We start from the raw sequence: 10,710 nt of genomic DNA on the forward strand, positions 1-10,710 counted from the left end.
CATCAATGATGGACGTGGACTGGAATTGAATTTTGGATGCAGAACACTTGGTATGCATTTACTGAATTTGCAGAGTTTATAAATATGAAAATTATGTTTGGCAAAGAACACCAGCCCATTTTTCATACACAAAGGGAACCTGCCAATCCCGAATTTATAAGCTGTGCGGCCCCTCCACATTTTCAGGCTTCTTTTGCACATGAGGCACACAATTCACTAAGAAGATCAGTTGTGCAATCCTCACTGAAGTGAATGGGAGCTGACTGAGAGCACGGCTCTGCACCTGCTCGTTTCATAGCACCTCCCATTCATTTTAGTGATGCTTACAGAGAAAAACATGCCTGTCTCTTGTGCTCCATTTAATGCAAGAGGACTCTTGGCTCATGGGGGAGGAACATAGAAAGCTGCCTTATACCAAGCTGGACTATTGGCTAATCTAGCCCAGTGCTGTCCCAGTACACTGGCTGGCAGTGGCTCTCCAGGCTTTCACATGGGAGCCCTCCCCAACCCTGGAGATGCCAAGGACTGAACCTGGGACCTCCTTCTCCAATGCAGGCCATGCAGCTTACATAGAAAGCTACCTTATATCATTTAGCTCAGTATCATCCCTCCAGGGTTTCAGAAAGGGGACATTCCCAGCCATGTCTGGAGATGCAGGACATTGATCTAGGGACCTTCTGCACCCAAAGCAGATGTTCTACCACTGAGCTACAGCCTTTTCCCTTAGAGGCCAGTATGCCTGCAGACCTGCTGCTGCTCCAGGCACAACTTATCAGCTTGCTTTCCCTCCTTGCATTAGCTCTCTCACCCCCCAAGGTACTGGGACAAGGGAGTGACTTGCAGGAATGTGGGAAGCATCCTTTTAGCATGGGAGGGCATCAGTCACCTACAAGACATCTGGGATGAAAGCCAGCAGGGTTCTCCACCCCACTCACCCACATTCAGCTGTTGATGGATTGTGAGCTCTACCCAAAGGATTACACTAACTTCAAACGAGCAGCGCAATCCTATAAATGTCTACTCAGAATGAAGTCCCACTGGCTTCAGTGGGGCTTATTCCCAGGTAAGTGTGCACAGAATATGGTGGTGGCCTAAAAACAGCACTCGTATGTATTGCCACTCCTGATGCACAAACTCAAAAACATGTAGACCATCAAGGACCGTCTACCCTCCTCACCGCCCCCCCACAAACTGTCCCCCCCCCCCACATTTAACATTTGGAGGATAAGGCTATCAGGACCCACAATGGTTGCTGGGAATCACAAGTGTGTAGAATGCTGTAGCTCAGGCCCGGCTGGCAGGCTTCCCACAGGCACCTGGTTGGCCATGGTGAGAAACAGGATGATGGACTAGATGGGCCACTGCCCTGGTCCAGCAGGGCTATTCTTGCATATTCACTGCCTTGGCTACCTTACAGGGTTGTGAGAATCACTGGGCCAATTCCCTGAGCTTACATATATACACATTCTGCACTTAGACCAAGCAAATAGCAACAAAATAAATGGAATGAACACCCATGTTACATCAATGATGCTATTTCAGCATGGGGACATTATATCCAGTAGAGAGTTCTTCCATCTTTCCATTTACTATACCTCCATTAATTATCCACTGTCCATATTATGTTCTCCAAATCACTGCTTTCCCACCCCACCCCACCAGTCTGGATTTCATCATACCAGGGATACTTTGAAAAGGAGAGGGTATGAGAAATCCAGATTGAGGGAATGGGAAAGTGTGGGAAGGCCGTGATTTGGAGAAGAATGTCATATGGACAATGGATAATTATTGGGCAACCATCCAAGGATCATATATGCCAGTGGATGTGACCTGAGGCAGAAGTCAGCAGAACAAAGAGTACTAATTTGACCTTTCTCTATATGTAGGCTAGTTTCTGTGCGCACTTACACACCCCTCTCCATCCAGGCAAACGAGAGGCATTATCAGAGCCCAAGGACACCTTCCAGCCAGGCAAACACACTCAAGGGAGGTGCAAAGCAGGTCTGGCGAGAGTGAGTGCAGGTAGGGAAGGGTGCATAGCTGTCAACTTTCAGATTTGAAAATAAGGGATCAGCAGCCTCACCTGTCCCGGGGACAGTCTACGGGAAATCTAACAATCCGGGATAGCAGCGGAAAGCAGCGCTGGAATAAGGGAATTTCCCACCAAAAAAAGGGAAGGTTGACAGCTGTGGAAGGGTGTGTGACATGGGGAGAGTCCCAAGAGCCAGGTTGACAGGCTTGGGGGGGATGTATTTGGCCCCTGGGCCTGAGGTTCCCCACCCCGGCTTTAAACTACACATAAAAGCATCTCTGCATTTTCCTCTGGGTGACTTTTTTATTCTCACTAAGTGTTGTAGCCAACTAAGTTTTAATCAGAATAGACCCATTGAAATCAATGGACCCAAGTTAGCCCTGTTCATGAACTGCAATGGGTCGGGTCTGAGTAGGACTAGTATTGGATATAGCCACTTCCCTTTGATCATTTAGGACTGGGAAGCAGGGTGCCTCATAATGATGCAATCCATCGGGAAGTTCTATTGCACAAGACCTCTTCAAACGAATCAGAGTTGGGATACAATATGCCTAGAGCTGCCATACGTTCAGATTTTCCCAGGCATTACCAGGATCTAACAGGCGGAACTGACGGCTGGGAGGATTTCCGAGAGGTGGCACTTTGTCCTGGATCTTAGGCAAGTCAATCGACAACTTTCGGGGTGTCCTGGTTTTTACTTTTTGAAATATGGCAATCCTAAGCATGCCCAAGTAGGAGAACCTTCTGAAGGATCATGCCCTATAGCTCAGACCTCCTGCTGCAGCATACTTAATAGTGCGCAATAAGATCTACCCCCTGAGGCTTTTGCCTCTGAATTTCTGACATTCACCAGAATATACGTGCTAACATGTAAGCTTCTAGAAGCCATGAGTGTCAAACGTTAGACCAGAACCACTCCCACAGCCTCGTTGGAGGAAGAGGAGGAGGAGCCTGAGTAGCTGATGCAACATTCCCCCAATCCTCGTGGCTGATTCAAGCGGCGAATGCCCTTGCTCATCAAACACACTTAATTGCCCAGGGAAAATGAGCAGGGAACATTTCACAAGGCTATAGTTGCTGACTCAGTGCATTAATAGAGATGGTACTTAATTTGGCATTAATCGTGGGCCCACAGCTACCAGGCAGGAAGGGTCATGTTTCAGTATAGTTAGCACAAGGTGTGGGATATGGTGTCTTTACCCAAGCAAAATCATTGACCGTGCACTTTGAACTGGTAGGACTCATACTGGGGCTGAAGGAAAGATCTCAAAGCAGCTGATGAACAATTTTGATCTTCACAGCACTCCACAACCCATTTACTCATTCATTTAAATATTGTCTCAAGGCACTGGATGGATCCATAGTAACCCTCCATCCTCACTTAGCCTCCCCTCAGCCCAATGAGGGCAGTGGGGGAATCCTCTATCTCGTCATTCATGTGTTATATAGCTAGGGAAACTAAGGCTGAGAAAAAGCAGCTACTTGCCCAAGGGCTGCTCAGCGAAGATGGGATCTCTGAACACAAACTTCCCAACCACATAAAAGTGCTAGAGCTTTTTGCTAGCCCTGCCCCTGTCCTGTTGACAGCCCACATGGCATACAGGAAGTAGAAGCAGATTTTCTCAATGCAGATCTCCATGCCAGGAAAAAGTGTCTTAGCTGCTAAACTGTATTACAGTATATGTTCATTTCATGTAATAATTCCCAGGAGCCTTAAAAAAAACTACAGTTCCCAGGAATTTACGGAGGGAAATGTGCTTTAAATGTATTGTGTGTACCCAGCCTAAAAACAAAAAAAAGGTTGCCATAAAGGGAGGGCCAGCCCGAGCATTTAACAAAATGGACTGTCTTAGGCAATTGATGCTGGGGATGAGGGCCAAAACAGAAGTCCCACCCTGCTGTTCTTTCTGAGGCATCCAGCCATTTCCCTATGTTGTCGCATGGCCTTTCCTGGACCCCCTAAGCTGGTCTCCTGCCCAAGCGCCAGTAGTGGCTGCTATCCTGTCACTACTGTTGAAGTAAAATTGGATTATTGTTCCTGGTGGCTTCTGCTTGGGGAATGGGGATGGGGGTGCTATCTTGTCCTTGCCTCAGGTAGCAACATGTCTTGGGCTGATCCTGGAGTCTGGGGTGGGGTTTGAGAGACACAATATTTGAGAAATAGTGGTGCTGTTTGAGAACCACATTTCTCCCTGAGCATGGTTTTTGGGGATCCCAGTCAATTGTTGAAAGACAATGGAGTGCACCTCCAGGGGCAAAGTCAAGCCAGTGGAGAATCACAGTGCCTGCTGTGGCTGCAGAGACTGGTAACTCGTAACTGCTGCCACCCAAGTTGTTTTTCCTGTGTTAGCAGCACTGAAGTGACCTCTCCAAGGCGTAAGCCTGGGCAGTGTGTACGGAGGTTCTGGGCTGCCTAGATGATAACACCCCCTCTCAACCTCACTGATGTAGTCCAAATGAAAGCAGAGAAATACATTTGGCACCAGCTTGGCTGCAGGAGTTGCCATAAGGTGGTGTACAGGATGCCACCCAACCATCTTAAGAGCACCAGATTCGTGTACGGTTTACTCCTTAGCCTTTTATTCTCCCAAAGATGTTCTGCAAAACAGTGGGTATAGATTTTCCCTCAGAGTTCACTCCTAAAGCCTTTCTCATGGATGAGTATAGCTGCAAGGCAGCAGAAGTTTAGGATCAGAGTTTTCCTTCTCCTAGATGGGCTACCTTCCCAGGGCGACAAGCCCCATCTGCCCCTCATTTCCCTCTACAGCACATGCAGAAACCACATTCTTGACCATTGGACCCACTATTGGTCTTGTCCACTCAATCTGCTTGAGCATGTTTTGGCCTGCAGGCGAAGACCCTCACAGACCAAGGGTTTGAGGCCCATTGGCTACACTCACCTAGTTTAGTCAGCCAGTCAATGCTGTTTCCCTGGGTGTGGCTGCTGCCACAAGCTGACAGCTTCTAGGAGCCACAAGTGAGTGCCGAGTGCAGGGTGGAAGCAAAGGTGGAAAAACTACCCCAGAAGAAGCATGACATGTCCACCACCAGAGCTATTAACACCCCAAACATCCCAGTCGATATACAAATGCAAAGTGTGTCAGTTCAGCTCCACCTCTGGAGTAGTTTGTGAAACTGCTGCAGGTTATTTGCTCTAGGGCCTGTTTTAATTGGGAGGAGGGCAGGGAGGAAAATACTTACAAGAAGGAAAGAACAGGTCTATAATGCTTTCAGCAAGAAACCAATAGATCCCCCAAAAGCTCCAACTTGAGTGTCTGGTTATTAGCTTACTCCTCCCTCCTGCTGCTGGACCTTTACCAGCTGCATGCCATGAAGAAATTGAGGAGGCAAAGCTTCCTCACCCACCCTAATCACTGGCATATCAGGAGAGGGGGCCCATGTACCTTGTGTCCAGTCCTCTGTTTGAAGGGTTGTCTGGACCAAGTCTTGTTGAAAGATAAGGAACGCCTAAGAAGGAAAGCTACCAACATGAGTCTGACCAAACTGCGGGAGGCAGTGGAAAACAGGAGTGCCTGGTGTGCTCTGGTCCATGGGGTCATGAAGAGTTGGACATGACTAAACAACTAAACAACAACAAAAGAAGGAAAGGGGGAGAGGAGGTGGAGCTTTGAAGTTGTCTATCAGTTCTGAGCATCACCTGGACAGGCACATCTGTCCACAGTCTTCCCCACTATGGAGAGATGCAGTGCTGGCCCAATACATTTTAGCACCTGAGGTGAACCACAAAATGGCGCCACAGAAGAAGGGCCAAGTGAAGATCTACATCAGGCACAAGCAGTTGCCTCACTTTGCCTCATAGGTGGACTGGCTCTGGTGAGATGGATACCATTTCTCTTTTATTTGTATTAAATATTTCTAAATCTGTACCTATACGTGTAAATGAGTATGTGCATATTTTATGCAACTCCCCCCCCTCCTACAAACACATTGTACATCACTCAAAATTATTTAGGTTTTTCAAACTCCTTTGGCTTGCCAGCACTTATGCCTTGAATAGCTGCCTAATATGATTAGAAATTCAACAGGTGAAGCCTTCTCCATCGTGAAGCTGTGGTGAGCTAGAAAGCGGAACCTAACCTGGCAGAAATGTTGTGGTGAGGTGCCCCAGGGAATAATTGCTGAACAGCTGGAGGACAAATAGCAGGTAAACCTAAAATGGCTAAAATACTTTAATTGTATCATTTCTTACTAGGCAACTGGTTAGAATGCAACTTGCATACTTATATTGCCACACCTAAACGGAGTAAAGTTAAACATTCAGGAACAGAGCCTGAAATAAGCCTGAGGTAGTTAGGCCCTTATAATCCTTGTCTCTACCCCAGGCTACACAGCACTATTGCCAGAGGCAGTGGCGTAGCGTGGGGGGTGCCAGGGGTGCCGACCGCACCGGGCGCAACATCTGGGGGGGGCGCGAGTCCAGAGGGAAGGGACAAGTTCCTTCCTCCGCCGGGCTCCCCGCCGCCACCGCCAGCCTTGCGCCCTAGCGCGCGCGCCCCCCGCCGTCGCTGTGGCTGCGCTCCGCTCACTGCTCGCAGGAGGAGCAGCCGCTGCAGCAGCGCCGACGCCGCCACCGACGCCTGGCCGGGCACGGGCAGCCTCTGCACCCTGCCGCCGCCGCCATCCCCTCGGCCGAGCCACAGGCGGCGGCTGCTTCTGCCTCCATCCTCCTCCGGGCAAGCAGCGTTGTTTGCGCGGCAGCGCCAGCGGCAACTCGCAGGTTAGGGGTTGGGGGGGCGCAGATTACTTGCCTTGCCCCGGGTTAGGGGGCGCAAATTACTTGCGTTGCCCCGGGTGCTGACAACTCACGCTACGCCGCTGGCCAGAGGACTTATTTCCAGCCATGCAACTGTTTTAAAGCACAAGCACCTCTGTCGGGAAAGGAGTTGGCAACCCTTTTGACACACCCTACTCTGATGGACTTGGAAGATACATCATGAAAGCAGTGAGCCAGAGAGCACTGGGTGGGTTAATGCAAAGAACTGCACCCTTGCTCGGCTGAAGCAAGAAGCAGCTTGGATCAAAGAACTTAGCACATTCCAAAACGCTTCCACACCCACCTCCTCTATTCCTCTGGGAATCAGGGAAGCTGTGCAGCTCCTGAACTGGCCCCTGTCCCATTTAATTTCTCCTGGGTGGAGCTTGGCAAGCTCAGCTGTGCTGGGGTTTCTCACTAGTTTCAACTTGAGTGATTAATTGTAGCCAAATCCAGTCATGCCACCTTAGGGCTATGAACTGTCTAAGCCAGCAGAACAGAGCCTGGGTGCTCCATGACATGGAGAGGAGGCCCAGGCAGCAGCTGCAGCGAAACTGGGTGGGTGACCAGGCCAGTGTTACTCTCTGCCTTTAAGATGCTCCCTCTGCAGTATGCTTCCAGCAAATACCAGTTGCTGGAAACAGCAGAAGGGGAGAGTGCTCTTTCATTCACGTCCTGCTTTTGGGCTTCCCACTGCGGCACCTGGTTGTGAGAACAGGATGCTGGACTAGATGGGCTAACTGGCCTGATCCAGCAGCGCTCTTCTGATGTCCTTGTGGGCTTTCTGTCCAGCTGTCTGTTTCTTCTCTGTTTGTACTTGGACTCTGATAATGCCTCCTGCTTGCATGTATGGAGGCTAGAGAGCAGTGTGCATAAAAAATAGCCTACTGTACAAAGGTAATATTTACATTTGTTGCTCTGTTCACTTTTGCCTCTGACCCTACCAACCCTGGTCATGTGGCCAGCCTCTGGCTGGAAAAGGTTCCTTGCCTCTGGAGTGAATGAATCTCAGCTTGAGGGAGCAAGAGTCTGGCTTGCAAAAATGAGAAATCTTATGCTCTTCCTGTGTTCTCGTGTTTGCACAACAAGCAGAAATTAAGCAGCAGGGCTAGGGAAAACGTCAACTGCTGAATTTCTGCTTTGTACAGAGAGGTCTGCACAGCTACTGGCCCACCAAGCTGATCACAGCTGTGTACAGTAGACGCTTGGGTTGCGAACGTGATCTGTGTGGGAGGCATGTTCGCAACCCGCAGCGCCGTGTCTGCACATGCGCAAAGCGCGATTTGGCGCTTCTGCGCATGTGCAACCGCCGAAACCCAGAAGTAACCTGTTCCGGTACTTCTGGGTTTTGGCGGGTCCGTAACCTGAAAAAATGCAACCTGAAGCGTCTGTAACCCGAGGTATGACTGTACTTGCACCTGCCAAGTGCAGATTTAGAAATATGCTGCTGTTTTTGCAATCCTAGGCAGGGAGCAAAAAAAGAAGGTGGTTTATTAAGCACCCAGAAGGCTACTATTAGGATTGCCAGTTAACCAGAGGGGGTGGGGAAACTAGCTTGTCCTGTTTCTCTGCCTCTAAGAGAAGTTTGGGCCCAGAAATCACCAGGAGGAGCTTCCAGTGGCCAGCAGCAAAGCATTCAGTTGCTGCAAGCTATGCTGCCATTCAAGAAACAGCAACACAGGCTTGTTCAAAAGTTGGCAGCCCTAGCTGCCAAACGTAGCTGGTAGGCTTCATTTGGCCTCATGGGCCACAAATTGTACAGGTTGTTAGTGATAGAAAGACAGACAGACAGACAGACAGATAATACAACTCTACCAAGCCTACCCTCCCCTAACCGGTCCAGTTCCTGGCATGAAAACAAAGGGATAGGTCAAGTTTTAATTCAAGGATGGGGAGCTGGTGGCCCTCTAGCCCTTGTTGGCCAGAGTGGATGGGAGCTGGAGTCCAACCACATCTGGGGAGCCACAAATCCCCCAGCCCTGATTTCTGTATGTCCTGCTGCTTGAATGCACAGGAGGGCAAGTAAAAGAGGGGGGAAAAGGGGGGGGTATTTAGTACTCCCAGTCAGATATGATGCTTCTGGTCTAATCATTTAGCTGGTGGTGATCCAGTAGTGGAAAACAGAAGCACAAGCAAGGAAGCATCACTCTGAGGTTTCTAATGGAAAGGGGATCAGAAATTGCTGGTGTTCACTTATTTGACCCATATCCAGAAAGGAAATCAATCCAGTGAATATGATCAGTACTGGTTGATATGTAGATGATTACACCCCTCCTCCCTTCGTGTTTGCTTTGCATTAAAATGAATGGGGTGGAATAACATAATGACAATGCGACGCAATAGCAACATAATTTAGGTAATTTATGTAATTAATTACGTAAATTTGTCAATTACGTAATTTCACCATAGTGAGCAGTGAGGAAAATAATGTTATTTTTGGTGGAGGATGAACTACAGTGAAACAGAAACAGTGCTGCGTTCAATGAATACAGGGCAGAACAACAGAAAAGAATGTGTTCTTTTATTCCTAACAGCGGGATCTTATCAGAAGTGTGCCTGCACAATGGGTGTGCCATTAAGGTCTCCCAGCTCACCTTGCCTACCCTTGGGTGTGTGCTCAGCTATGAGCTTGGCTGCTGTGCCACACCAAAACTGGTACTCTGCTTTGTCAGTCTTCACCTTTCTTTCATAGTGTTTGTGGCTTCAAAGTGTGTGTACTCAGAGGCATCTATTGCCAATCTCCTGGTGCAAAGCTGCCTTGTTTGTGCCTTGCTGGAACGGATGATCCCAGCACATTCCATGATCATCATAGCCGGCTATGCCATCCATATTCCAGGTTCATTTGTCTGGAAGGAGCCCAGCCAGGTGGGTGTGGCTGCGAGCAAACTCAGCGTTAAATTTTGAGCTGGGCAGTTGCTGTGCAGGCAGAATGGATGAATGAATGCTAAGCTTAATGGGGCTCTCCTGAGGTCCCCATGTCCCTGCCAGGCCATTATCCCTAGTTAGGGCTGCTGTTGGACCACTTAGTTCTTTGTTTTATGGTGTTCATAAGAGCCTGCTGGGTCAGGCCAGTGGCCCATCTAGTTCAGCATCCTGTTCTCACAGTGGCCAACCAAATGCTTCAATGGGAAGCCTGAAAGGAAGACTTGAGCACAACAGTACTTTTAGAATCATTCAGTTGACAGGGTTCTCAAAGGTGATCTCATCCTGTGGTCTTCAACTGGTCAGGACTTGAGGTCCACCTGTGATCTCCAGCCTGCAACATGAGCCCCACTTTCACATCTTCACTTGTTTTATACATAGGAGCAATGATAAGGCACATAATTAACCAGGCTTTGGGGTGATTACATTCTATGGCTTTTCAAATGTGTTTGCGGGAGGTGAGCTCTTGGCTTGTTTTTGTTTTACTACATATTTTGTGTTCTCATCTTGTATTTTTATGTTGTGAACCTCCCAGTTATCATTGGATGAAGGGTGGTATACTACTAGTACTAGTACTAGTACTAGTACTACTACTAGTAGTAAAGAAATAATGTAGGGGGTTTGCTTCAAAGAAAGCCTGTAATTGGGTTGGAGAATAGTGGAGCTGATGTGATGCAGGTATTCAAAGGGCCCTGGCATCCAATGAATCACCGTGACTCCCATTGTTCCTTCTGGGCGGGAGTGGCACAGATTAAATGGGTTTGAGCACTGGGTGGGGCAGGTGTGCTTGTGTCAGAGAGGGTTTCCATGCAGTGTCCCAAATACTTCTGCTACGAAATCTTTCAGAACACCTCATGTTCCATGCTGGATTCCAGTGCATGCCTATGAGTCAGCAATACCTGCCTGGGATTTCTAAAGGCTATGATGGCTAGACAATGGAACCCCAGTCAGCAAAATAGTGAAAGGGACGCTGAGTATGTTC

Source organism: Podarcis liolepis (genome assembly GCF_965112155.1).
Source record: "Podarcis liolepis genome assembly, chromosome: 7".
NCBI lineage: Eukaryota > Metazoa > Chordata > Lepidosauria > Squamata > Lacertidae > Podarcis > Podarcis liolepis.